The 27,741-nt window shown below is 45.8% G+C and overlaps 1 protein-coding gene across 1 annotated transcript in view; it reads right to left on the bottom strand.

The window, feature by feature from the left end:
* The window catches only part of LOC8026662, a 109,274-nt gene extending 99,699 nt beyond the window's left edge, over nt 1-9,575 (bottom strand). Inside the window, exon 1 of the mRNA XM_002405066.4 lies at nt 9,541-9,575. The gene's annotated coding sequence lies outside the window, so the exon portion shown is untranslated. The remainder of the gene's footprint in view (nt 1-9,540) is intronic.
* Nucleotides 9,576-27,741: the final 18,166 nt, after the last annotated feature.

Below are 27,741 nucleotides of genomic sequence, written 5' to 3'. Positions count from 1 at the left end.
ACAGTACAGAGTTTTAAAAAATTGTGTTTGACCATCCGATGGGGGCCTCCTGTACGAAAAGCGCATGTGAAAGTCTTCTACGTTAGCGCATGCGCAGTCGGTTCCGGAAGGCCCGTCGTACCATGTCGGACGTGAAAAAGCGGTTCCCTTTTTGTTTTTGTACGAGGCTCCCGTCACATTGCTCGTGTCAAAACTGAACGCAGACATGTTCGAAGCATACATACGTATGAAGCACACACGCTTCGAACATTCTTGAGTTAGAGTCGCCTGACTGTCGTATTCCAAACAGTGCGCGAGAAAAGAAAACGACATCAACAACGACAACAAACCAGTCGGACTATGGTGTCTGGAACCTGTCTCATACCGGTGTGTTTACCGCGCACAAAAAGATTGTCCCTCGATTTCCGCCTGATGACGTCATACAGGTGTCATGCTGTCACCGGTCGCGATCCTGGCGGCGTCCCAACAGCTGTGGTGCACGTGGCAGAAGTCTTTTCTGCTGCATGTCGCCCTGCTGTGTGGCAGTCCATGGGAGCTTCGGCAGGCAGAAGTCGGGACGCCGTGACGACAGCGACGCTCGCGTTCGGTTCTGCTACTCGCAGCTTCTCCGCGTTCGGTTCTGCTACTCGCAGCTTCTCCTTAGCATTTCTACGATTAGCCGCCAGAATCGCGTCACAGAAGCACGACACGTCGGCTTCTGTGACGTCATTTGTTTCCACTTCGGGAGCACTTTAGACGTATGGGCAGCATGGGGTGCTAAAATAAACACACCCGTCGAAGACGCACTCCGGGCGCCATAGTCGGACCCCAGTGTGGCGAAGCAAACGCCCGAAATGCGAAAGTAAACGTGGTTGGCGTAATCTGTTGTCTGGTGTAATGAGTTTTTACGGTCAACCTGATTCCAGCAGAAAATTGAGGTCGCCGTTCTCGCGATGTTGTCAGGGGGGAAGGCGAAATTTTGTCTTCCATTATAGCTGCGCAATCAATCGTATACACTCGCTGACACTTTAAGAAATTATTTGGGTCTGGCCAGTCCCCAACGTCTCGACATTAAAAACAAAAAAAAACACGAAAGCTCCTTGTCAAGAATATTCTTTTGTTGTTGCTGTTGTCTTGAACACTACTTTAGGACTCTCTATCTCAAAAACGTATACTGAAAAGAAAGCACCATCGTGAGACCACATTATTTTCGAACTCGTAGATGGCTCAGTACGCGTCTGGTTCGTGTGCGCCAACAACCCAAGCAATAGATATGCGAAACGGACCTTGAGTATTTGGTGGGCGAAAACAGATCGAGCTCGTGTCCCCTCATATGCCGCGCCATATAAGGACATGTTACATTTCTTGAAGTAGTTTCGTCATAATCACGAACACATTTTATAAGCGTACAAACATAATTTTTGTCGGTGATATATACAAGGTCCCCCCCTCTCTCCCCCCCCCCCCCCCCCAAATAAAGAAAAGAAATTACAAGTTTTGATTATTATTATTTTTTTTTTTTTTTTTTTTTTGTTACTGCAAAAACAATTTTTGCGTCTCCGAACGCGCACTCCCTTCCCAAATGAAGCCTAGCGGTCAGAACCGGAAACCAATTAAAAAAAAGAAAAAAAAAACTTACCGTAATTTTATTAAAACGTTAAAAGGGATCTTCCGAAATTTTCGATGGGTAAATGGCGGCCGACAGAGTTCTAGAATAATCGGAGCAGTAGAAGCCAGCTACCGAAAACGGGCAAAAACGGGCCCCATTTGGTGATCGAAATTTTCAGATAATTACTTCGACATCTTTCGGACCGCTAGCGCTACGTTTGGGCGGAGAATGAACGTTCGGAAATGCGTAAATTATATAAACAAAAAAAATGTTTTTGTTTTTTTTGGAAAGAGGGGGAGGGGGGGGGGGGGGGGGGGGCACGCAGTTTATAAAGGCTGTATTCGAACCCTTGACAAATATGGTAAACGTTTTTCGAAGCAAAACTGCATACAAGTTTCCATCACATAAAAAAACAAATTAGAAAATTTTGGAAGACAAGGTTAATAAAGACGCGAGCTGGTTATTTTTCTTCGTGATTCGAACCGGAAACGACGGACTATACAATGCAAAGGGGACGAGAGAGAAACACATACGTCTCATTATGTGAGACGTGTGTATTTGTCCCTTGTCCCCTTTGTCGTCCGTCCTCTCCGGTTATAATTATCTGCAAGAAGTGTCTAATTTTAAAGCCTCATAAGCTCCGTCCCCCCCCCCCCCGCCCCCCCTTTCCCCGCCTTCCCCTGGTTGCCACTCACTGTGCGTCGTCAAGTTTAACGAAGGAGAGATCAAAATTGAAGTAAATGCTCGCTTTTATACTTGGAATTACACCGCTACGTAGAAGTTTCTTTGGTGGGTGGCGTTGCGTACGAGTATACTTGTGTCCCACTAGTGACAGTACGTTTGTTTAAAGTGAAGAACATAGAAAAGAACATCGTTATCCCGCCCCTTTATGCTGACAGCTAGAGCGGTATGAGCTACGTGCTCAATGGAGCAATCAATCACCTCTCTTTCATCACCCGATCCTGCTCTCTCCACTTGGGTATGAGCGGGAGCGTGATCACGTGACGAAAAACAGCGGTATCACCGAGCACGTAGCTTCCACCACTTTGTCAGCTTAGGAGTGTACGGGGTATAGCGCAAGTTTGTCTGCTTCTTTAGCAGGGGTTGTGGTGACGTCAGAAGGCCGAGCTCTGACTGGTTCTGATTGAAGGATAGTGGGTATACCTCAAGGCAGCTTGCTTTGAGGTCTACCCGCTATTCTTCAATCAGAGTCAATCGGAGCTCGGCCTTCTGACGTCACCACAACCCCTGCAAAAGGAGCAGACAAACTTGCGCTCCGCATCGAAAACAATCCCTCCCAAGTATGCGGCATGATAGCGCTTCTCGATTGCTTCGGCCTATATGCGCATTCTCTGCTACTCTGTACTTCGTTTCAGCTTCCGTCCGAGCGCAGCCAAAGGCTGAGGGACGGTTCGCAACTTCGAGAAGAGCATTCCTACTTAACACAAAGTAGTTCACAAGAGTAATTGACGTTTTTAGGCACAACATAACTGTTTTGTGCCTAACAACTGCACAATGTTCCAGATGTGTACTGCTGAGAATGATTTGCAACTAAAGGAATCAAATATCTGAAGTTTATGTTTTTATTAATATATGTAAATGCATGTGGTTTAGTGAAAACATGTATATCCGCTGGCAACACGGCTGCAGCGCTCGGTTTTTCTGTTTGATTTCGTTCCCGTAATCGCCGAATCATGTGCTTCGCTGCTTTCCTCACCGAGTCACTTCAAAACGCCCTTTCGCAAAGGCACATTTGGTAGTCAGGCGCGAGAAGTCGTGATGAATGTCCACTTTCAAAATTGGCAGGAGGCTCCGGCCGCGTCGTACCGCGAATGCGTTGTAAACAAGAAAAGCGTCCGGGCCACTACAATTCACTGATACGCGGCGAAATCAGGGCACCCCTTTACCTGCCGATCACATTGAACGCCGAGAATCTGGTGGAAAGGACTGCGCCTCGAACCCTGGTATATACAAACAATAGGAAACATCAACGGCCGGGTCATAGGGGAGCTTGCAACGTGTACTCACAACTCGAAACTATGTCGAACAGGTGGGAAGCTCAGACACAAACGCCAGCGGCTAGCTTACGTATCGACATCTTCTGTTACTAAATTTCAGGGTGTGAAAAGGCACTTTTTAAACCTGTAGAAGACGATATCGTTGATACACCCGTAGCAGACAAAATACTCGTCGAGCGCGGGCGGCGCGGCCGACCGGCGGCGCAGCGGAATGATACAAAAGTGCAGGCGAGATCGCTTGACCTATTGCCGGCGTGTGATTGGCTCCGGCCACATGTAGCTTTGGCTGCGCTCGGACGGAAGCTGAAACGAAGTATAGTACAAAAACGCACTTTGAATTATGACTTTAAAAACACCGTCCGCCTTTGTGCCGTCAATTTGCTTATGCCTGAACACCCCCGCTCATTTTTACGCGCAGTAAAAGTTATGCGCCTGTCAACTACATTCACGGCACTGCGGCAGCCTCGATTTCGCCAGATTTTTCACTTTATAACTTCAAAGAAACAAAAATAATTAAACTTGTTTTGTCAGATTATGTTAGTACATATCATTAGGCTTGAATTGGAAGAGATAAAAAAATGAAAATTGACTTTATTTCAGTTGATTTCAAAAATAATCCGTATTTTGTAAAATGGCTCCATTTGAGTGTTTCTCGTAAATTTGTCCCGCTAAGCAGGACAACAATATTGAATGTAAAGGTTAAAAAATTCAGGGACACACGCGGGCAAAATTTGAAACTCCTGGCAATTATAGATTTTGACAAAAATTGCAGGAGGTCACTTAAGATTGCTTACGTGTAGGAATGCGAAAGCATTCGTTCATGCAGCGCATTCGTACACGCAGCGCATTCGTACAAGCAGCGCGCCCCGCTGAGCTCCGCGCAGGCCTCGGGTAAGCGGCGTCCGGTGTCCGCGCGCGCAACACCCTCTCTCTTTTACCGGCGCGCGGGCCGCAGTGCCAGGATGGGGACTTCTCTGTGGGGTTGGCGTTCCTTAGAACTAGGGCGCATCGCAAGATTCGCAACCAATGGGAATTTATTGCTCGTTTCGCTCAGCCGGAATTTAGGTGCCGTTTTTCACGGTTACAGACAACGTCGGCTGCGCTCCATAAGACATTTAATGATTTCGCATTAAAGAAAAGAACCAATCTTACGCATTTTTGCGCAATGTGCCGTGGTTGCGATTTTTTATTGTTTTTTTGAAACATAACAACGTCGCTACTTCGTGGTAAATACTTCGGATCAAGACTTCTTATGCGTGTTTTCTCAGTAAATATTTTTAATCCCGTAGACGCAGCAGTTATTCAGAAGGAGGTGCCCGAAATGGCCAACTTTGCGCAATCCTCAGAAAGCAACTCGGATTGAGAGGGGAGGCTTCCAAATAGTTTTTTCAGCAAATACACTTTTTTTCGTTTTGCAAAACCAAAGTTGGTTTTGTTTTTATGAACAACATACAAGAGCAACAAGATATTTTCTTCGTCAAAATTAAAAAAAAAAATGACCACCGAACATTATTAAATTAACCTGAACCAAAATATTCCCAGTCATACTGCTCATACATAAAAAAAAATGCACGGTGTTTACTGTAGGTTGTTTTCAGATAGGTTCTATCTGAAAACAACCTACAGTAAACACCGTGCATTTTTTATGATGTATGAGCAGTATGACTGGGAATATTTTGGTTCAGGTTAATTATTTACATTTTTCTTGTCATCGCGGTTTTATTATATTTATTTTGGAACAGCTGTTTTTTTATATTAGTAAATAAAGTTATTCGTGCACCTCGTCAAAAATTAGCAAATGAAATTATTGATTCCGCCGACCATACTTCATCCTAGAAGTCATGGACCACCAAAGTCGACCTTCGCAACCGCACTCTAAGATGACAGCAAGCACGCGTATCAACAAAACCGGATTACTTCGGCCTCTGTCCGGAGCCAGTCCTCGAGGCCTTGCTTGCTGTCCCAAATTTCGCCCAAATCGGGACGCTTGTTCGCCCATGCAAATGACAGACAAAGGCACAAGCTTCTGTCAATCGTCACAGCACCGCACGCGCGCGCACCGCCTCGTCCTGTTTGTCGTGTCGCTGACTTTTGCCACGTCTTGTTTTCTGTCTTGTCTATTTCAATGACTGCGTACGTCCCCCTAAAATCGCGGTCGCGACAAAGGAAAAACAAAAACAAAACCGCCGACACATAAGAACGACGCAGACGGTGGCGGCGAAAAGGCTGGCTTCGGATCGGCTTGGCTAATAATAGCCGCACGATCCTGGCCTACCCGTTCTGCCTGTCTGCCTTTTTCGCCTGCGGTCTTCATTCAGCGGTGCATGTTCACTCCGCTGCTTCGTAGTTGGGAGGGTTGTGAATGGGACCGGGGCCTGATGGGTGCTCTGTGGGGACCACTAAGGCTTTAATACTTTTTGTTTTGCTTTCCTAAGCAGCAGTCGCTTGCAAGGACGGACAGCAGTCGAGTGGTTTAAACGGGAAGAAATGTACGCTGTCGAATTGGCGCCGTACATTATATATATATATATATATATATATATAGATATATATAAACGAGGAAAAGTGAACGTCTCGAAGTCGCCGCGCTTTCCTGTAGCTTTCTATAGAGGCAGTCGATTTTCTTTAAAAGGGTCAATAAGGAATGTTGGCACATAGATACACGGGGCGGGCCTAAATATACGGTCGGTGTGTGTCTTGGGTCGTAAATCAAGAAATCTTGCGATGTGGAAACGCTCCCGGTTCGAGACACTTGTTTCGGGAGAAAGGCGAGCAGCGCGACGCTTTATAAAAAGAAGGCGGACAAGCCGTGTTTGTCCGTGTTCCCGCATTGTATAGAAAACAGGAAAAAGTGCGCGGCGCTGACCAGATTGGTCATTTCGGTTATATTGGGTACAGCCATTAAAATTATCGCCGGCCCGACCGGTTAGCCTTAGCTGTGGTTTGGCACCGATGAGCTGTGCCGAAAATCTTCGCTTTTGTTTCAATATCTTTTTTTTTTTTTTAGTTTGTATTAATAATTTTTTCCTTTAGAGCTCCACCCGATTTTGTTTCTAGGGCTCTTCCTTGTTTCTCCTCTTTAGGTTGGCCGAATCGCGCTATGATCAATTGCACGAATATATCGTGAGCGTTCTTGGCCTAATATAGAGCCGTTCCTTCTCCTGCCCACTTTTCCTGAGTGAAAGCACCTAAAATAGCGATAACTTTGCGCTGCAACAACGCATAGCAAAATGGAGCGGGCTTCATTTTGTTGGTTATCAGCACAGTGTGAAGTTCATTGCTGGATCCCAGGACGCGAGTTTGAATACAGGTTATTTTATAATAACACATCATGATCATGAGAGCATTCGCATAGTATAAGCCTTCCTAGAAAAAATAATGAGTAAGTGTTTGGTATTACTTTTTTTCTCCCGATTGAAGACTGTGTCGTGGAGAGGTTGCAGTGGCCACTGGAAGTAGAAGCATGAATCTAACCCCGCCGCTCCATGACTACGGGTACTGTGGCCAGCGTCTGCTTTCGAGTCTCCGTCGGTCCCGCGTGATGGGTCTACTGCCGCAGGTTTGTCAGAGGTGGGCTGACGGTACAAAGGGCTTGAGGTCTCTGCTGCGCTGACGCCGGGCAGGTCAAGTTCCTAAATAACTAGCACCTTCCATTTCGGAGAAACCTCAATTGCATAGCCGCACCTCACACCTACCATCAATTAGATAACTATTGCAAACTGGGTTGATTTATTCGTAGGATCAATAGCTTTCAATTTTTCCCCTTACAGTTTTCTATTAACAATTGTAACAATCCATCGGACTCAAATAGTAAAAAAACGAAAACTGTCATTTCAATATTTTTGGAAACACTTGCAATCATTTACGGCCTGTATACATATCTTCAACATGTTTAATACTTTTTATGTATTTATTTCGTTGTGCCATGTGCCAAACCTTACAACGATTGGCACCCTTATGTAAAGTCCCTCGGGAGAATTTAAGCGCAACTAGTAGATACAATTAAATAAAATAAAAAACACATCATTCGTCGACGAATGGGCTAGTTGGTAGCTCATTTGAACGGGTAATAAACAGCTCAGGAAAACGAACAAAGTAAAAGACGGAAGACACAGCGCTGTGTGTGTTTTCTGCCTTTTACTCTGTCTGTGTCCCTTCGCTGTTTGCTACCCGTTAACACATCATGATTGGCACTTTGCGTGTGCTGCAGGTCGGCCCATCCAAGGGATCTTTTTCTAACAGCAGCTCGACTCTGAGGGGAAACAGGAAAGAAAGAGAGATGGAACAAGCTTCTTCATTTGCCTAACTAATTCCCGAACGACTATTCCTGAATGTCACTGGGTAACGACGCCATGATTCCGTCTCGCGGACGCGTCCCGTTTGCTAATTGAGGAAATGCTCAGAGGGCCGCTTCGGGTTCCGACTGGACGGCGATTAGCGAAGGAGCGCACTTATAGCCCCCGCTGCCCTCGTCCAAGCAGAGCTAGGTCACCAGATCTCCAGGAATCGAGCGCGGAACCGACGACCGCCTTGCATATTGACACGCCACGAGGGCGGGAGCACCGTCGGCGCGAATAAGACGACAACCCCGATGGCTCCATCTCGGAAGGGGTGTGCGGCAGGGTCGAAGGCACAGGCGCGCCGAGGTCACACAACTCTGTGCAATGCTCTGTTTGGACAAGCGCTGATGCCAGCAGTCGAGCCTGGACGTCTATGCGTGAAGGTAATCTAGGCGCTGCCTGAATTCACGCGCTCGAGCTCGTTCTTCTCGCAAGACTCGTGTCAAGGGAGCGGATGCTAAAGTCACCGGATCCTCCGAAACTAGCGCCATTGTCTTTGCTGCCTCCTAGCGGGACACAAAGAAATACTAACATACAGACAACCGAAATTTCGCAAGGCGATTGGCTGACCGGTATCTGTTGCCGGAGCAATCGCCATTTCGGTGCTTTCAAATATTCGAAGCTTCAGAAAAGCCATTTTGGAACCAACCACGCCAATGATTGCTATGGAGCGTCATCTTATTGAAGACGTTCTTTGCCAATATAAGTGACTGTGGGACTGCATATGTAATCAGCTCATCAACTATGCTGATCTCCATGGATCTCTTACAATGGCGCATTTCAAGACAAAAGACAAAGTACTCTTTAATACCGTCGTGGCTCAAGCACCGACGCAACATGTAGGTGGTCGTGCGAAAGATGAGCGCTTGTTTCACCGGAGTGTGGATAAAAATCCTGTGTATACAATAAATGTCTTCAGAAAGTAGCTTATCACCGCAAATTCGGATCGGCTCAGCAAGACTGCAAAAGTCAAGGGGGAACTGCTCATAGCATGGACCAAAACGGTGACCATACGGGGAGCTTGAGATATATTCCTAGGATTCCGCGACTTCATCGGTTGAAAATGAATCAATACAGACGTTTGCCCATCTCTCAACAAACCATTTTGATTGTAGCGAATTCCTCTGCGCGACGACAGATGTATGCGATCCGTACAGCCCGTGCTGAGAAAGTTTGTGATCCATGTCGAGACAAGATTAGGTCACAGAGGCCGAATAAACACGTTTTAGTAACGAATAAATGAGGTAGTGATTGCTTATTTGTGGCGCGCACTTTAACCAAGAGGGTTGCACGAGTGTAGAATTTTTATGATTGGTCTACGAGACGATAGATTGAGGGATGTCTCTGAAGAGGCCAGCTAAATGTGGGAAGGTACACGAAAAGCAAAAAAGATTTAAAAAAGAAAAACTCCTCGTGTACCTTCCTACGTTGAGCCGGCGTCATGAAAAGCATGAATCACTAACTAGCTCAGCTACAAGCAGTCACAATGAGGGATGTCGTCCGTTTTCTTCGATTGAAAAAAAAAAAATCCTTGCATAAAACGACACGTCTCACGTTGTTGATGTCGACGCGCGTATCACACCAACGGTCTTACCTTTTGTACTTATAGTCGCTGGCAAAATGAGAGCGGCAGGGAGGAGTTTCAGTTTTGCCGCCTCCAGCGCGCACTCGTTACCTTCCATAATGCTACGGCGTCTCATGAGCCTCGAGCGCGCACGCGCAGTCAAAGCACGGGGGAAGGCAACCAATGCTCAAAGACGGATATTCGAAAACGACGACCACTTCGATTCTCGAGAGGGTTCCGCCAAGGCGATTCAATCTGTGCTGGGACACTGAGTACGGCGCTTCCATTTCCATAACCCATATCGCAATTTTGTGCAATTTTATTTCTTTTCAACGCGTAATTCATTGACCTCTAACCATAAAAAAAAAATCTTATTGGCGATTATTGGAGATGGTTCGCCGGTCCGAACCTACGTATGCCTCAGTCTTTTCCTTTTGTTGTTGCTCTTCAGCGCCTCTCGCCGACTAGACGGAGAATAGCCCGTTGTTTTGACGACCGCACTAACCTGCTCGGTGGTATCTCAACAACTCCAACTGCCTTCTCTCTTCCTCCCAAACGGTTCCTCAAAGCGCCGGCCTCTTATCAAGCAAGACTCGCAAAGCGAGCCTAATCTTCAAGAGCCATCTCAGCCGGGCAGCATCAGGAAGGGTTCTGAACGTGACGAATTTGTGTCAGCGCTGCGAGGGATATAGCCCGACAGCACGCCTTTTTTTTTTCTCCTTAATTTTTGAGTGTGTATACATTGTGCGAAAAGACATACGAGAGCGATGCCTCTTTTTTTATTTATTATATTTTGAACGTCTATTCATAACCAACCGATTTCGCTCCTTTTTTTTTCTTTTTTTTTTTGCTAACGCTCGTTGTTAGCACAAGGGGTCACTCTAGAATCCAATTATGTTGTTTTGCATTTTTAACTGATCCTTGGTTTTCTTCGTACAAGCCACAGCCTCCAAGATATTTACCTTAACTGGGTGCCACTAACGCTGCAAACAAGATTTGTTTTTGTAATCCAAGGAACAAAAAAAAAATCTGCTTTCGACAACTCGAGCAATATTTTTGCAGCAAGCTTTTTTGTAAACCCGTTTTCTGCGTGTGTGTGTGTGTGTGTGTGCTGTGTTTGTGTGTGTGTGTGTGTGTGTGTGTGTGTGCGTGTGTGTGTGTGTGTCTGGTTGGCAGTGCTGAAACGTAAGCAAGCAAAAGGTTCTTATCAAGGTATAGAACTTTTTCACAAGGGCGCCGCCATCTTGAAATATCGTCGCTTCCAGTATATGAAAGAAAACGTGGTTTTGCCGTTGCCAGACTCGCCACGCCAATAGAATTCATTTAGGAGATAAGCGTAACCGTCACCCATTCTCGTTTTGTCTCCCCTCTATTTTTTTTTTTCTTTTTTTACTATTTGCAGTTTGAAACTCTTTAATATTTTTTCGTCGCCCCTACCGGATACGCCTATTTGGCGGTTGGGGGCGAGGGTAAGCGGAAAGGGTCTATATTTGACACCTCGGCGAATATAGTATAAACGGTTTGCGAACTTTCAAAACGTTCTTCAGATCGATACTTTTGGCACGTGCTGGCAACCAGCGTTCGTACCTTTTGTTTATGCCTATTACGAGGATAAGATATAAAAGCCTTTTGTTTCTGCGAAGGTAAGGAAAGGACGGTCTAGCTCATTTTCTGCCCGACTGCAGGTCATATGACCCAGCTGTCTCAAGCTATTTTCTTCTCGTATAAGCCGCGACTTATATGCGGGACAACTGCGGCACACACACACACACAGCGTTCATTTCCTCTTCATATTCGTGCCGACTTCCGGTCGGATCCTTGTCTCCATTTTGTCCGCTCCCTTGTGAGGAGATTGGATGAATGGCGGCGGGTGTTCTTTCTGCGGCTCTGTGTGGGCGAGTTGTTGTCCGTCGCAATGTGGCCGTGTGTGTGGGTGTAATGTTTTTATTATTATTTATTTCAGCGATGCACTGGCGCGAGAGTGCGACATTAAGAACGAGCCGTCGTCAAAGAAAAGAGGGCGTTGACCCCTCGTGTCATGGGATGACTTCCTCGACCGTTGAGCCCTGGGAGCACAGCGACCGACCTCTCATGTTCGATTTCGGTCAACTGGGATCGATTCGAATCCTCTTTCTATTGTTCGTGTCGGAATTGTCTACCCGATGTCCAACTGGCGTGGAGCACTCGTGTCGAGATTCGAAGCCTCTCTACTGAACCAAGGTGAATAGGTAACGATGGGTAGGGAGGCGTAACCTCTCAACCATTAGAACATTCTTGTACATGTATTCATATGCGGTTAGTGCTCGTCCCGCTTCGAGGGGGGAGGGGAAGGGAAAAATAGTTAGATTTCTTTCAGGAACAGCTGATGTAATGTAAAATAATAATTAAAAAAAATGTCGACACAACTTGAAACGTTTAACACAATGATGCTGTGATCTGATTAAAGGAATAAACAATATGAGTAGTTCAGACAACCAGGGATCACTTGTAAATGTATGCGCCTGTCAGCAAAATCAAAATGAAAGGAAACGTTACAATATTTTCTCCTCCCCGCGCTCAGCAATTCACGCAGCTGTCTTATTTCATTTCACAGCAGTTGTTTTCACGACCTAACGTTTTCAAGGGACCAAAGTGATCCTTTCTAAGGCTGAACTCCGTGGAACAAATATGCAGCGAACAACCATCGACATTGGCCCGGAGTTACGTTCGCTTTGCGCGCGGCGCGAAAACTGCCACTGTTCTGACGTAACGCGCAGAGCGAACGCCGTCGTGAAAAAAGTCGCTGCGTTTTCGCCGCATACTCGCTCCTTAAATCATGCCCCTAAAAAAGAAAGTAAGCGATATGCTTTTTCTTATTTTTATTTGTGCGTTGCACGGCCTCGATGTTTGCTGAATATATAAGATCTACCTTTCATTTGTAAACAAATGGACCCCCCTTTCTGAAGGTGATGAGCGTTCCTCTGGCCCGCGCGCATCAGCCATCACTTCATCGCGCATCAAGTTCCCAGCCAACAACCTGTCTGCGCTCAAACTGAAGAGACCCATTTAACCCCCTCCCCCTCCCCTAGTACATCTTTTATTAGGGGCTCTATTTTGCGAGAGTTATATCGCTGGCATGAATCGGAGCGCGTGTACGCGGATCGATGCCATCTGGGGCGAGTTTCCTCTTAAACTGTGCGGGGACGTGCGTCGGCAATGTTCGCGTGTAGCGGTTCCTTGGTGGAGATAAAAGAATATGTTGTAAATGCATGCAATAGATAAAGGGCACCTTTTATGTTAAAGGAAATAGGATTTTATTTGAAAACGTGAGCAGTGGAAGTTGTATCTTTACTCGGCAGGTTCCGCTACTGCGAGGATCCGGATATTGACGTATCTTCGAGCTCTTGTAGTCTCCGTGTCTTCCGATTCTCGATGGACCCGATCCTTCTTTCTGGTCGAGTTGAGTCGCCGCAAAGTGGTCGACTGTGTCAGACTTCCGAGTTATTTTCCTTTTCTCCAAGGATCAGTAAAATTTTGTTTTAGATTCTTTTTTTTTTATAGTCGCTTGAAAAATGCTTGGCACTCGCAGACATTGAATTGCGTCCTCGGGGTTCTTCCGAACTGTATATACTCTTTTTACGGTTTACAAACATGAATCGCTGCTTGCGACCCAAGCTACTTCCGTACTACAAAGTTGGAGATTTAGCAAAAGCCTTCGGCTCTACAAATTAACATCTCGGGGGAGGCAGGTTGGTTTACGAGAACATTCGAAAAATTTGAAACAGATCTCGGGCTTCTTCGTTCTTAGGCTTTGATCATTCTTTCTTTCTTTTATGAACCGGAAGATTTTTGGGATGTTAATAAGACTGGAGCACCACCTGGTAACGTTGGCCATAAAAATGGTCTATAATGAATAAATCAGTAACTTTGCAGGGACTTGAACGGTATGGGCATACGTCTATCCGGTGGTTATTGCCAAGACCCGAAGGCAGAGGAGGCGCGCGCATAGCTAAGGATGCATTGACCCGTTAAAAAAGTGCGCGCCACCTAGTAGCGGCTGCATCAATCGTCCGAGTCCACCATATCGAAAGCATTGAAAACGTGTATTGAAAACAAGGGCTGCGTCGGCGTTCGGCGAGGACTCGGATCCAAACACACGCTTTGTGCTCAAGAAATGCCGGCAGCCAAGATTGCTTGATGGGGTTTTGAAAGGGCTCTACTGTACTTTGAGTAGATGATCACGATGCTTGAAATACTTCATCCTCCGCGCATCATTTCGAAATCTTGGTGTTTTTTCGACATTAACATTTTTGACGTAAAGAAAAAAAACACACACACACACACACACACATACACACACTTTAAGATGGCATATTTACTGGCGACATTCTTTGTGCGGCATTCACAGCACATGCTCAAAACAAGCCCCTTAGTTATTTGCTGAGACCTACAATCTTCCTGACGTGAAATCTTCATAATAGAAGCATCGTGGGAAGTCATAGTAAGCTCGCGCTCAGCAGCAGTGGGCTGAACTATGGTGAAAGTGAACAGCAACGTTACCCGTATACACCAACTCATGTTTACAAACCAACCGGAGCGCCCCTAGCGGACGCCACCGGCGCCGCGCATGCGCGTAGGATGGTGGGCAAGACACCCCCCGTCGCCCATAAACAAACCATTGAATTGCGTTGTTGTCGGCGTCGGTGGGAGTCTCCGTGCTCTTTTTCGTGTTGGAATTGTTGATTCTACGTCCTCCTAACAATATCTGACTACTTGAGCGGATTCAGCAAAACTAACGAGGCAAAACTTTGCGTGAATAATGTGCGGTGCGGCGATTCATTTCACGTGGACGCCGCAGAATAGGTGCTAAAGCCTGACTCGCACGATGAGATTCTGCTCGCTATCTTCAGTCGCGACGTCGCTCGGACTGCAAAAGCGTGGACCGTAGCTGAGATGGTGAACGTCGATACTGAAAACCGCAAGTAGAGTCGGGCATTACAGGTCGGTGATGGCCACTGATAACAATGATCAACACCTTCCTGTCTCTGTTTACACTTAGCCTACTTACCCCTACCAACCTTCAAAAGTGTTTTGAGGCCTGCACTTTGTTCTTATCGCTATTACCGGGTCAACGTTTGGTTTAGGTGCCGCTGTCGTTTGAACGAGCTGACGACAAAAAGCAGCCAAGCTTGAAAGAGCAGACGACAGTTCGAACGCATGTGCAATGGAGTAAGGGCAAGAAGCACCGTGTCCCGCGTCAACAAACCATTCGAATGTCACGTTGTCGGTGTCTGTGTGAGTCTGCGTACTCTTTTTCGCGTTGGGATTGTCGATTCTACGTCCTCATCGCAATGTCTTACCACTTTAATCGCCTGAGCGGAATTACCAAGGGTAGTTATGCCGCTAAACTTTCCGTAAATAATTTGACATGCAGCGATTCATTCGCATGAACGCCGCAGAATGGACGCCACAACCATGATGAGATTCTTCTAGCTATTTTCGGTTGCGACGTCGCTCGTGCTGCAAAAGTGTAGAAGGTAGCGGCGATGATCGACGTCGATACTGAAAATCGGAAGCGGGAACAGACCAAGCGTAACAAGTCCGTGATGGCCACCGGTACCAATGATCAACATCTTGTATCTGCTGTTTACACCGAGCCTACTTAAGTCCTTTGAGGCCTGCAATTACTTCTTATTGCAATCACCGGGTCAACGTTTGGTCTACGGGCCGCTTTTGTTTGAACGAGCAGACGACAAAAAGCAGACAAGTTTGAAAGAGCAGACGAAAGTTCGAACGATCAGGCGGCCGTGTGAATTTGAAGACCCACTGAACCGGTGGGTGGTCCGGGCAACTTGGCGGTTTTCTCTCTTTCATGTTGGAACAAAGCAAATACATCTGGCGACCACAAAGTGTTGCCCGCACAGGCAAACGTAGTTCGACAGCGTCTGGTTTGCCCTTTTCACGGCTACTATCCACGTTCTCGGACGAACGGAGGGGGCAGAAACACATGAAAACTGATCTTCAAACCTTTCCAGACTCTCTTGGTACAGCCCCCATCGCAGCATTTTGACGAGAAGGCAGGTTTTTTGTCTGGTTTCTTCCAAAGGAATACAGGAATGCATGTCTGGCGCGGCGACTTCTGCCCACCGCCCCAGACCGGAAGTGCGTCCGGCGCGCCACGACCACGGCGTGACGTAGGAGAGTTACCAAGAAATTACTTCTTTTTTTTTTTTCGCAAAAATGATTTTTTTTTTGTTGAACGATCATTCTTCTTACAGATATACATCTAGTGGTTGGAATTGGAACCCAATCTCATAGTTGCAGAACTAATTGCTATCTTATTAAAATGTTACGAGTGATTTTCAAAAATTTTCATTAGGAATATGGCGGTCGAGTTGCGTGATGCCTGTTGCTAAAAACAGGCCCCATTTTGCGATGAAATTTTCAGAGAATTCTTTTTTTCGTCTTGAAACTTTGGTATCTGGTCTCAACCGCTAGCGCTGCACTTGGGCCGAGGCTTGCGTCGTTTATTTTTCCAAAAGAAAAAAAAAAAAAAATGAAGGCGAACAGAACCCGGGCGTGTTGTCACGCGCACCACGTGGTTTGGCGATTCTTGCTTGTCACTTCGTGCGCTCTGCAGAGCCAAGACACTCGTCCAGTGGGTGCGAGGCGTGGCTGCCATTCTCCATTGTTCCTCGTCGCAGGAGCTGACCCTGGCATGAGCAGAGCGCTCCTGCAGTGGACCTGCGTCGCCTTTGTGTCTGGCGATCGTTGACCGTCGGACAAGAGGGACACGCGGCAAAATGGCCACCAGCGCGGACACAATGGCGTCGCGATTCATTCCCCCGCCTGGAAGAGAAGAACAATGCTCCTTGCTTCCCCCCCGTCCCCTTGGAAGACATCTCATCAGACGTCTCGCTTCGATACAAATCAACAACGTTTCGTTCGCCTTTTCTTTTCTAAATATTATTTCTTGCCAAAAATAGTTTTTTTTTTTCTTTTTTAATTTGTCTGATGCCTCAAATAGCGGGCGCGGTCAACGTTCACATAACTGTAGGACGGGGGTCTCCCAACATTTTTAATGGGCGGCGGAGAAAAGCTCACCGGAGAAAAGCTCACCGGAGAAAAGCTCAACGGAGATAAGCTCACCGGAGAAAAACTCACCGCAAAACCGGCAAATGCGGAGAAAAGCTCACCGATTTTTTTTTTTTTTTAACTTAGCGGATTCTGCGTTAAACATGGCGATTTAATACGATTCGCATTCGCCACTTAATTTAAAAAAAATATATATATATATATATGTCCTCTTTCTTGTAATATTCTTGAAGGTCATTGGGCATATTTACTAATTCCTCAGAAATTAGTAATCACCCATTCTGTATATTAATGAAGCCGCAAAAATGATATCAGAACATTGTACACCGGTAAAAAAGACAACAATTTCTTGACAACTGAGGGTGCACCGTTGGTATCTCTGTGAAATAAAGAGGTTTGTTCTTTGTGAGCTAATATGAATAGCGATGTGTGAACCGGTTCATCTCCAAATATTTTGTAGTGCCTAATAGTTAAGTAGGTATTTGTTGATGCAATCAGTGTCGGCTACGCTGTTTTCTTTCTGTTAATTTCACTAAGAAAACTAGCTGCAAGAACAGCTTCGTCCTGTCGTGTTCGTTGTCTTCACTCCGTCGTCGTCGTTTGAGCGGTTTTTATCATGGTGTAACGTCTACCAACTTGCCCTATTCGCTACCTTACAGAAGACTATTTCTTATATAGGTCACGAGTAACAACGGTGCCAGTGTGCAGCTCTGAAAGTCATGAGTGGCTCACATTAGAAGGGCACTATCACACAAAGGCAACGTACGGAAAAACCAGCACGAACGGCTAGAAAACGTGCATGTCCGAGGAAGAAAGAAGCCTCAATATCCAATACTGACTGTTTTATCCTGTTTTCAAAGGTTAATAAAAGCTTCAGAGAGAATTTCAGGCACCGCGTTGTTGCGCATGTACTTTCGGATTTTCGGTGTTTACAGTTTTGATTTTTAGGTTTTAGGGAGACATAAGTTTTCGACCTTTTTCATGTTATTCAAGTTCATAAAATTTTCAGTTCGGCTTTAGTTGCCTAGAGAGTAAGCCGCAGGAAACACTGGCCCGCCATTATTAATTTGGGAGCAATATACTTGCCAAATTATACAAAAAAGGACATTTTCTTTTTGACACAGCTGACGAACTTTAATGATAATAAATTGATATATGTTATGCATGATCCAACAGCCTCCATATAAAAAGAAGAAAAAAATCGGTGAGCTTTTCTCCGCATCCGCCGGTTTTGCGGTGAGCTTTTCTCCGGTGAGCTTATCTCCGGTGAGCTTTTCTCCGGTGAGTTTTTCTCCGGTGAGCTTTTCTCCGGGATTCCCGTAAAAGCTAGCCGTCAAACGCGTTCAGCCGCCGTGGGTTCGGCTAGTGAACACTCTCTTTAACTTGGCCTGTTCAAGACGAAGTAAACTTCAGCGGCGAGAGTACAGCTGCCCATTGCATGCTAGCTTTATTTAGTATCGGTCGGTTTTTTGTGAATTTGTTTGTTTGCTTGCTTGCTTTTTTTGTCTGTTTGGCGTTGTCCAGAGGAAGGTGAATAGCTGAAAAAGGTTTGGACTTTTTTTTTTTTTTTTTTTTTTTTTGCAGGGCCGGTAGCGACCAGGCTAGGAGTCGGGGAGATCAGGGATGGTCGAAAAAGATAATTGGGTATACATTTAGTGGGGCGCTCGAAATATTGTTATGGTGAACTCCATGGTATTATAAGAGGTAGCCTGAAAAAAAAAAAAAAAACACTCTTAAGTTTAAATTGGTGCGTTTGTTCTTCTATATACATGCTTGCCATCAAGTACCAAAGATATTAAATAAGAGAGAAAATTATGCTTTGCCTCGAATACCTGTCTCAAGAGAATTTTAAAAAGCGTTCATGTTAAAGCTTTGCGGTCCTAGTTCTGCGTGTGCCATTCGGCAAGCACTATAGTTCACCGGTTTTTTTTTTTTGTTTTTTTTTTTCAAAGGTCTTTGGCATTGTAGCGTTTGAAATGCCCGTTTCTAACAGGCGCGTTTTAGATAAGACCAAGTGGTTTTGTTTTGAGAACCCGCACCCAAATTTCAAGGCAGCTTAAACATTAGCAAGGCCTTCTTGACCTGTCAAAAAAAGGCAATAAGCTTGTGTGCTTAAATGTATTCTTACAGCACGCTAAGTTTCACGCACCATTGCCGTTTTATAAAGCTTTTAAAGCTTATAAAGCCCGCCCACCCGTATGGCACCCTTATGTTTAAATCGTGGGGAAAAAAGAACGACAACTAAAATGGCGGAGGCAATTGCGTTGTATTTAAAGCACTCGGCAAGCTATCTCAGTGAATACATTTTCGCAGGCCAGTACACGGGTGGTCGTTCATTGCAAAGCAATCAGTTGAACACGGCGGCAGGTATAAGCACCTTATGAGTCGCAGAATAATATAGTGTAACGTAAAGAGTGGTCACTCCTATATAGGCCGCAGCGGCTCACTTGACTGGCAGCGCACCTAGCGGCTGTTGTGAAGTTTGTCTCGGCTTCCTCTCTAGGCCATAATGTTATTATAATGTACGCTAGAGGTTCAACTGGCGCTAGTGTACTGACGCAAATTGAAGCAGTCAGCAACCAGTCGAAAATTGGGGATTGTCTTCCAGTAATGCATTTCTATGGGAAAAGTTAGTGCATTTTCTCCCCGCGCTCGATTATAAGAACAAATATCCGGAATAATTCGTACGTACTAGGTATACCTTGGAACATTTCTCAGTCAGGCAGACGAAATAATTGGTCACTTACGGCGTTTCTCTTTCAAGTTCATCGCATTACAAACGGTGCCAAAACGGCCTCGTACATGTATTTATGGGCACTGTCGGACACTGTTAGCACGAAAACCACGGCGGGGGTTTTCAGCATGAGGGATATACGTGCCAAACGAACGAACGACATCTGGAAACCAAGAGAGACTGCAAAAACTACGCAGTAACATTGGATCAGTAACTACCCGTGCATTTACGATCAAAATAAATTGAAGGTCACGTAATATTTTCCGATTTTAAATAATTAGGTACTGCTTTATTCTTTCTGCTCTGTACGAAAATGCTTGTTCTACGTTCAAAATATCACCCGCACGCTCGAAATCTTTGAGAACAAGTGCCCAATAAAAGATTCCCGGCAGAGAAAATAATAAAAAATATAGACACCTTTCATAGCCCATGTACCTTATTTTTTACGTTTTCAATGTATTTCTCCGCTCATGAAGATGCACGACGGGGTCATTTTCATATAGTGACAGGACTGGCATATTAGCAATATATAAGGGCCACCGGAATGCTGGAGAAGCTTGAAGACTAGCGAAGTTAAACAACGTTGACTGATGAATAAAAATTCGCGAACTAAAGCAATTACACTTTTACAATGTTAATCAAGGTACATACTATTAGGTGCGACCCTAATAACCAAGGTGTTATGTCTTATTTTCTGGTGAAGAGACAAATTGGACGCGCGTTTTCCCATAGGAATGCACAGGAGCACCGCAGAAGTAGACTGGTTGCTGTCAGCTTCAATTTGCGTCACGGAAGTCGCATAAACACTAGAACCAGTTGAACCTCTAGAGCACATTCTAATAATTCTAGGCCTAGGTAGGCGCTTCCGTTCACTACATGGCTAGATACATAGATGGCTGCTATCTGAATGGGTGGATGACTAATACTAATGGATTCCGTTTGTATCAGGCGGTAGCTTGCGGCCAACGTTACTAGAACCACTCAGTTAGGAAACTGCCATAGAGACTGCTCTGAAAAAGTGGCCCAAATCTGTCCTCCAGAACCGAGCTAATGGCGAACACAACGCCGCCATTTCTCCCGCAGCGGCCACTCGATGAACTGGATGTTACTTCTATTTTGGCTTTAATCGGCCATTTTGGTGCCGAAACAGATGCAGCGGAAGAGGTTACAGGGGTGCCACCCCCGTCTCTCCAGTGGACGCGCCGCGAATTTCTACCGAAGTCAAAATGCACCTAGTCGGGACGCGCTACCTGAAAGGACCGCTGAGGCATGGTTGTATAAAAAAAAATATTAATTGTTCCGCAAAACCTTGCAAACGAAAGATTATAAAAACATCACGCGCCCTTCATTTTGTACTAAACTCCAATGATTTCATACAAAAAGAGTTTTTTCCGTTTGTTTTTACGCAAAAACATGCTTTCTAGAAGCTCAATATGACCACAGTACAGAAACATGATAAAGAGTGGCGCTGTTGACGTATTTAGCTCGGTCTCGGTGGACGCCAGCGGCCCAGGTTTCGACGGCGAGTTTCCCAACTGAGTGTTCTAGTAACGTTGCTTGCGGCACTTAGTCTGCCGTGACTAACTAGAATTTTGAATTTAGGTAGAAATCGATTTCTTAAAGTCACGCTTAAATTCTAAATTCCAGAGCAGATCGTACACATTGTGCAGCATAAAATTAAAACCGATGCACTCAACTGAGAAAAGAAGGGGACAACCGAACGAGAAAATTGAATAATGCAGAAATATTTATTGTGACCACGAAGACAACCATAACAAAAATAACTGTTCTGCAGGCGTCCATAGAAATGTGCACTTCATTTTACCGTAAGGACGGGCAAAGGAGAAGCAACGGGTGCGAGCTCGGCGCTTCCAACCTTCAAACGAACATGTAATATCCTGCACGCTCGTGAAGTGAAAGTTCGAGACAACACGTCCTTCTTTATGACGGTTGCTCGTTCGAATTTATGGAAAACAGAAAAGAGCTTTTGGGCGACGCAGCTGACGGTCCAAGACACGCTTGAAACACTATCCACGGGGCTGCGTTTTAACCGTCTCAACTTGGCCATAAAGAAAGAACGTCGAGAGATGCACTCGATGACAGCAACACCACGCCGCATCCGCCCCCCGCCACACCGCCACCTTGGCTGCCGTTATGTCAGATGCCAAGTCCTGCGTCTTGCCCCAGTCGCAGCCGTGGTAACATTTTTTTTTTTTTTCAAAACGTTTGTAGCTAGAGGTAGTTTTAGGAATATGTAAATTAAGGTAAGACCCCTCCTTAACAGTAGAAATATGACGAACGCATAAAAAACTGGGCACCAGTGCGACAGCTAGCGTGTGATGTGAATCCTAGCCACTAGGCCGCCATAGCGCATGAGTGGCCACTCTTACGTATAATTATAATTCATATCACGCTATCTGAGTGCTGTCACGCTTGTCCATGGGGTGTGGATCACGTTCCTCATATGCACAGTGACTCCCTTCAGGTCCAGGAGAAATACTGGTGGTATTATTTTCGCAGGTGTGGAGCCATTGAACTGGGGAGCGTTCTCCCGTGGTCTTTGGTATTTGATATCAATTAAGGTGTTCACGAGGAAAGGCTTGACGCGATTTTTTTTAAGTACAAACTTGAATGAATAGCGCTACTTCTCCCAATAACTTTATAATCAAAAAGCAATAAGCTCAAAAAAATATTTTGGTAATATACTGGTTTTTGGTTCATGACAGTAGTCCCGCATTCTACTAACCTTACTATTTTATTAACCTTACTACCATAAAGCTAATAGCCCCTTAACCTACAGGAAGCGTTCAGCACGTTGAAATTTTCAGTCGGGACCTCGCGCGGCGAGTGAGAAGCTCTTGATTCAGAAGAAACAAAAACAAAACAACAATTGACTTCGCACGCAAATATGATGGTTGCATCTACACTGAGGGAGCGAATTATGCAAACGGTTGCGAGCAAGACATAAGGAAGGTATTTACAAAACCTAAGTCACACTGTACACTCGTGCTACTCGAATTTCTGTTTCTAAATTGAGCTTTTTTTTTTTTTTTGGCTTGGTTTGGCGTGATTTTATCGCGCCGTCGAACGTTATGCAAATTTGACCGTGGAATATACACGGGCGCAGCTGCCGCTTCCTGGGAAATTCGCAAGTTTACTGTGGGAGTGCAACGTGGGAGAAGATACCTTGGCAGTCGTGGTTCTCACTACGTTTTGTTTCCGCCGGCACAATAGCATTTGAGCTTCGGTTGTACGTCCTCTTTTCATGCAAAGCGCGGCTTCACCTTTTGAGATATGTTGAACAGAACAAATTTATCCAGGCTTCAATATTCTGGCTTGGGAACTTTGTAACATACATGCTCTCAAGCCTGATGCGATTCCACCAGTAACAAACTATCTTGGACAACGCAAACCGAGCATATTAAAAACGATCCATCGAGGGCTTTTGGAGTGATTTACAAAACAAAATGATATCTTGCCAACCTGTCTAAACGTACAATTATCTTATGCACTATTTATCAAAAACTTTACTGTTTTCTATTAGGGGGCACAACTTGAAAGACAAACTATCATTGGTTCCTTAGTTTACTGTAACGTAAAGAACGCATTGTAGCAAATGAAAAGTACTTTTGCTTTTGTCTAGGTGAGTCGTTTCTTGCGACCACATAGTGACAGTGTAAACAAAGACGACGAACGCGTTTTGAAATTTGAAAAGATTTGAAACGTCACTCAAAAACGTTCATATTGGGTATTCACAAGACGTTAATTTGCTTTGTAAACATAGAAATAAAACAGCCAAAAAAATAAAACTACATGCAGCCAGGAAAGGGTTCCGACATACCAAGAGCCCGCGTGCAAGACAGGTACGCACAGAGCATTAGGGCTCGTGCTGTGGTTTTTGACTTTTTTTAATTTTTTTTTTTTTTGTAATGGTATATAATGTTTAGTTTGTGTAAAAAATTCCTCAGCTGGCATATGACAGAGAGGATATCCTACATGCTGGATTCTTCTTCTTTTATTTTTCATTTCTTGTTTTCTTATGTTGAAATGTTTTAAAAAGATGAGAAAGAAAGTAAGTCGTGAGTCAGCGCTGTGTCTGTGTCCCTCCTTCTACTTGTCCTTGTGTTTGTTTGCGCTGTTTTATTTCTATGTTTACAATGCATCACCGACTAGCCCACCTCCAAACATTACTGCGTTAATTTGCTGTTTGTTTATTAAAGCTAATAGATAGATGTTAGCTTTCATTTGTCACCTTAAGCAAAATTAATCATGACGAAATTAGCCGTGACTAAGCGCAACGAACGCAATCGAATATCGGTTGGAATATCTGATCCGCGAGAAAATTCCTGATGATGACAATCAGTAAATGTACAGTACGTCATATAGCCTCTTGAGGCTAAGATCGAAACGCCGATTGTGACTAAAATACTTACGTAGGCTATTAAACAGGCAACCTGCACCTCTTTAGCAAATTACCGCATTCAATGCACACGTTGCTAGAACCCTACGACATACGAGATCTGTACCACGTTGCATTTTCAGGTCGGTCTTCAATTTATACCAGCTAAAGGGACCATCTCTTCCATTCATAAATTGAGACTTATAAAAGGTTCTAGAACCCCCGCATATCTGTATGGACCTTTTCCTGTCTCTTTAAAACCGTGTGCCCTGGAGGAAATCATGTAGCTATGCTGGACAGATCTCCGCTTTTGGTCCACGCGCGTATCTTTTATAGCGTTGAAAAGGCCGTGCTTTAAGTATATCTGTCTCGTGATAGATTTCATTACAATTGTACAAGTATTACAGTCGGGCCGGTGATTGAACAAGTGGAAAAACTATATAGACGCTCTGAAGAGCGTCTATATAGTTTACTTGGTGACAGCCATGGCGAAGAAGCCTTCATCATCACGGCCACCAACCTAACTGAAGAAGTCTAACACGACTCAGACAAGGCCCCAGGGTCCCGCCGCCCTGGCTGGTGCCAGCAGCTTCATATAGCGCCTTCCATCACGCCCATCTACTGCAGAAAAAGACTACATTGACGGGACATCCCTTCGCCCTTTCCAGTCCTTTCTCCTGTCATCTCTTATATCACCCCTTTTCCCTCAACCAGTTGTTGACCTCGTAGTCCTCTGGCTCCTAATCACCCCCTTTTGTTTCCTTTATTTACTACTCTGACCGACTCGTTCAATAATCTTAAAGTTATTCACATACGGTGGACATGACTATTATATCCGGATACACAGAGTATAATTTTAATTCTCAAGACCACTTTAGATCACTCCTGAGCATACGCTCTGGTAAAGCTGGGAGTTTATCTGGCCAGCTCCAAAAACTAGGAACTCGAGATTTCGCCCTTTAAAACGTCTTTCAAAAGACGAAATCCCCCCTCAAGGCGTGCCTCCCTTCTTCCAAGACAACGCGGCTACACCGTAAGTATAAAAACGGCAACGGTCACGCGGAACACGGTCTTTAGATTTAGTCACGCATCAGCCACTACACAGGAAAGACACGCGCGTTTGTCTATAGCCCGCACTCAAAACCGTGCCTCTACATTTATGTACTATACTTCTTCCGTCCGGTACAACACCACACCTCGTCTGGTGCACACGATGGCCCCGATTTGGGCCAACCGCCGACGGCTCACCGCTGCAGCCTCCAAGCGCACCCGCAAAGGCCTCCCCAAAAATCGTGGACCAGTCGGCCGGGTCTCTCGCTTCAAAAAACGAGCTTCTTGGAACGACTGCGCGGGGCCAAGTGCATGTATACATATCACAAACAACAACAACAACAACAACATCAACGAGGCCGTCCAACGTCCGGCTGGCCGAACGCAACCACCGGCATTTTTCGCTGGTCCACTCTAATGGAAGCCGGGAGCGGCGGTTGGCGGCCGCCCGACGTTAGTGGTGTGTGTGGCGACGACTGGCGAGTAGTAGTTCTTCCAACGTCTCTCTTTTCCAGCAGCTCACCGGAGCGTGGCAGCAGCCCGCCGCGCGGACACTCGTCTACCGGTGATAAATTGTGGACGACGGACGCTTTAGGACTCCTTCATCTCCTCTCCCGACTCTTGGTGCGCGTGTGCGTGCGTGTGTGTGTGTGTATGTGTGGAGGGTCTTTTTCTAGTTCTTGCGGATGATTAGCGACATCCGGTGATAAGTCTAGCGCTCCGGGAGAGGCAAGAAGGAACGATTGTCTTCTTGCCTGCTTTTTTCTTAGATGCTCTCCTTCCGGAAGAGGGCGGTTACGTTGTTAAACGACACGGCGGGAGAGGTTATATAAATAGTGCGAAGAAGGAGGTCTTTGCGTGAGAGGGCTCGTTATTTCCACACTTTGCCGGCGAACTTAGCACCAGGATGGGTCTAAAAACTGTTTCGAGGAACGCGACGTAGATTATCGCGAGCGATGATCTTCCTCACCTCCTCGCTTGTACAGGACTCCATTTAAATGCTCCGCGGTACCCTCCGTGTGGGGACGCGTTTAGAAATTTAGAGGCAACGGTGGTGCTACAATAGGGCAAGCTCCTTTCTTGACCCCCTTTGGGTTCGCAAAGCGGTGGTAACAACAACACGCGAACCCACACGCCCCCAGAGACGATGCCAACGATCGAAGAGGGTCAGCGCAAAACGCCCATTTCGCGGACTATCTGCTCCAAGATTGATTCTTTCTTAGGTCTTATCCTCCATAGATGGATTCCGAAAGGGGCGAACTGGATGGGTGGTGTTACTTATGCAGCGCCCCGCTGTATACCCTCTATCTCGAAACAGAGTTGGTTCCGGGGAGACTTCGTAAGTTCTGTGCCGAGAGAGCCCTGTATACACCGAAACCGGTCTCCGAGTTCCTTGTCTTAACTCCGCGTAAAAGAGCGTTGGAACTTGCAGGCGGTTTGAATCGGAAAGCGATCTTTTTTCGTCGTCGTCGCGCCGGTATACGAGGAGCAACGTTATCGACGAGACTTCCTTCTTCTCGGTGATGCGTGGGATGTCACCGTTAATGTCGCCAACGGTGGGAAGGAAGTGAATCTCCGAAGACGTCGCTGCTGCGGCGCGAACTAGATCTGTAAGAGAGAAAAACAAGAACACTCGCGATAACTTTTTGTGTAAAATGTGAGCTATCCGCACGAAATGACCGACCGTCGAGAATGACGCCCAGCGAGCAATCTGATCCACTCCACCGCGCGCGCGAGTCGTTGGTGAAAGTGGCCAGTTAGCTAAACTGGGTTATCATTTCCGCCGCCGCGCGCGATTACGATTATTTTTTTTTCTTCCGGAAACGATTCTTTGTTTGTTTGTATGCTTTTCGTACGGTCTGGGATAGACAGGAAGTGGCGTAAAAATGTATCCGCAACAAAAAAACCGAGGATCTCGAGATACGCGGGCAGATGGTGCACGCGCACATGCAAGCTGCTGCACGCTGGATGTCCCGAGATGTATCCTCGGAGGAGAACTCGATTTCGGTGCCAGATTTCACCCATCCCGGTATCCAGGAGTCTCCCAGATGCCACGAAGTACTTTCCGTGCTGGCGACTTCCGGGTTTCCTTGCCAGCTGTGGCTTACCTTTGGATTTTTATTTATAGTTTTATGGCGTGTGTCGTTTGGATACTGTTTAGAAATGAAAACCGTATTGAAATCAGTCGCGTCCACCTGTTGTACACCCACTGATGCTTGTGTGGGGAAGTGTTTAAGGACCATGTGGCTAAAGTTTTTGGCGCAGAAGCATGTTACGGTCTTAAGCTTTCATATCACAGTCGCTGCTGCTTGCACAAAAAAAAAAAATAGCGCACGAGCAATAGAAGGCGCTAGCATGTGCCTAGCGCCGCACGTAACCTCAAAATTTAAATATATCAATTGAACATTGACAAGCTGGTTCAACGTTGCCTCGGGGGATTGCGAATTCTGATTGCTAAGTTAATTGTATACTCTCTAAGATGTGAAACACTACGTGCGACAGCTCGTCGCCAGCTCACGCTTCCCAAGTGGGAAGACTGGGCGGAAGCCATATTCTGGCCCAACTAATCAACTATAATTCTTGAACCACGTGATTGCGCTCCCGACGCATGTTCACTAGCGTAGAGGGCCAGAGGGTGTCACGGGTTCATCGAGCACCTCGTCGTCGCTGCCAGTAAGCGATTCCGGAAAAATATGGCGCTCCCAACCGCCTGCACGGCGCATTAGTTCGATCCGATGTAAGGCAGGTGAAAGATCACACAAGAATAGAAGACACAGATGTCGTTGCTTCGTTTTGTGATCTCAGAACGCGAGGAAGGCAGAAGAGAAGCAAAGAAAAGTGCGCAATGCCCTTACTTTGCGTTTTTTTTTTTTTTTTTTTTTTTTGTCAGCGTTTAAGTTGTTCCTAGCGTTTATCGGAACAGCTTCCCAATTCACCCCGCCGTCTCCTGGGATTTCCGGGAAAGGTCTATTTA

Source organism: Ixodes scapularis, unplaced genomic scaffold (genome assembly GCF_016920785.2).
Source record: "Ixodes scapularis isolate PalLabHiFi unplaced genomic scaffold, ASM1692078v2 PGA_scaffold3__209_contigs__length_174095766, whole genome shotgun sequence".
Classification (NCBI taxonomy): Eukaryota; Metazoa; Arthropoda; class Arachnida; order Ixodida; family Ixodidae; genus Ixodes; species Ixodes scapularis.
This window is presented reverse-complemented; position numbering and strand designations above follow the sequence as displayed.